This window comes from Brassica napus, unplaced genomic scaffold (genome assembly GCF_020379485.1).
Source record: "Brassica napus cultivar Da-Ae unplaced genomic scaffold, Da-Ae ScsIHWf_1166;HRSCAF=1662, whole genome shotgun sequence".
Classification (NCBI taxonomy): Eukaryota; Viridiplantae; Streptophyta; class Magnoliopsida; order Brassicales; family Brassicaceae; genus Brassica; species Brassica napus.
In genome coordinates, this window is record NW_026014588.1 from 50,366 (window position 1) to 52,707 (window position 2,342).

The window sequence follows — 2,342 nt, forward strand, 5'->3', positions numbered from 1 at the left end:
TGGAACCTTTGTTGTCTCCGTTTCTCTAAGGAATAGCAATTTTATAGTGGTTAGTCCAATGATTTAGGGAGTATTTACAGTTTTGCTAAATTAATTGATAAAAAATTAGAACGATGTCCATGTACCATGAAAAGAAGTTTATCATATATTAATACAAATGTATAATGTGGTTATAAATTTTAAAACGAATTAAAAGATTATAGGCTTCATATATAGAGCATTTACCGAAAACTCACTATTTTCGTAGGGGGGTACACATAGATTTTGAGAAAAATTCAAAAAAATTGAAAATACTGTTTTAATACATATTTGAATCATGTAATAAAATATGATGAAGTTCAAAGAGGTTTGGAACCTTTGTTGTCTCCGTTTCTCTAAGGAATAGCAATTTTATAGTGGTTAGTCCAATGATTTAGGGAGTATTTACAGTTTTGCTAAATTAATTGATAAAAAATTAGAACGATGTCCATGTACCATGAAAAGAGTTTATCATATATTAATACAAATGTATAATGTGGTTATAAATTTTAAAACGAATTAAAAGATTATAGGCTTCATATATAGAGCATTTACCGAAAACTCACTATTTTCGTAGGGGGGTACACATAGATTTTGAGAAAAATTCAAAAAAATTGAAAATACTGTTTTAATACATATTTGAATCATGTAATAAAATATGATGAAGTTCAAAGAGGTTTGGAACCTTTGTTGTCTCCGTTTCTCTAAGGAATAGCAATTTTATAGTGGTTAGTCCAATGATTTAGGGAGTATTTACAGTTTTGCTAAATTAATTGATAAAAAATTAGAACGATGTCCATGTACCATGAAAAGGAGTTTATCATATATTAATACAAATGTATAATGTGGTTATAAATTTTAAAACGAATTAAAAGATTATAGGCTTCATATATAGAGCATTTACCGAAAACTCACTATTTTCGTAGGGGGGTACACATAGATTTTGAGAAAAATTCAAAAAAATTGAAAATACTGTTTTAATACATATTTGAATCATGTAATAAAATATGATGAAGTTCAAAGAGGTTTGGAACCTTTGTTGTCTCCGTTTCTCTAAGGAATAGCAATTTTATAGTGGTTAGTCCAATGATTTAGGGAGTATTTACAGTTTTGCTAAATTAATTGATAAAAAATTAGAACGATGTCCATGTACCATGAAAAGAAGTTTATCATATATTAATACAAATGTATAATGTGGTTATAAATTTTAAAACGAATTAAAAGATTATAGGCTTCATATATAGAGCATTTACCGAAAACTCACTATTTTCGTAGGGGGGTACACATAGATTTTGAGAAAAATTCAAAAAAATTGAAAATACTGTTTTAATACATATTTGAATCATGTAATAAAATATGATGAAGTTCAAAGAGGTTTGGAACCTTTGTTGTCTCCGTTTCTCTAAGGAATAGCAATTTTATAGTGGTTAGTCCAATGATTTAGGGAGTATTTACAGTTTTGCTAAATTAATTGATAAAAAATTAGAACGATGTCCATGTACCATGAAAAGAGTTTATCATATATTAATACAAATGTATAATGTGGTTATAAATTTTAAAACGAATTAAAAGATTATAGGCTTCATATATAGAGCATTTACCGAAAACTCACTATTTTCGTAGGGGGGTACACATAGATTTTGAGAAAAATTCAAAAAAATTGAAAATACTGTTTTAATACATATTTGAATCATGTAATAAAATATGATGAAGTTCAAAGAGGTTTGGAACCTTTGTTGTCTCCGTTTCTCTAAGGAATAGCAATTTTATAGTGGTTAGTCCAATGATTTAGGGAGTATTTACAGTTTTGCTAAATTAATTGATAAAAAATTAGAACGATGTCCATGTACCATGAAAAGAAGTTTATCATATATTAATACAAATGTATAATGTGGTTATAAATTTTAAAACGAATTAAAAGATTATAGGCTTCATATATAGAGCATTTACCGAAAACTCACTATTTTCGTAGGGGGGTACACATAGATTTTGAGAAAAATTCAAAAAAATTGAAAATACTGTTTTAATACATATTTGAATCATGTAATAAAATATGATGAAGTTCAAAGAGGTTTGGAACCTTTGTTGTCTCCGTTTCTCTAAGGAATAGCAATTTTATAGTGGTTAGTCCAATGATTTAGGGAGTATTTACAGTTTTGCTAAATTAATTGATAAAAAATTAGAACGATGTCCATGTACCATGAAAAGGAGTTTATCATATATTAATACAAATGTATAATGTGGTTATAAATTTTAAAACGAATTAAAAGATTATAGGCTTCATATATAGAGCATTTACCGAAAACTCACTATTTTCGTAGGGG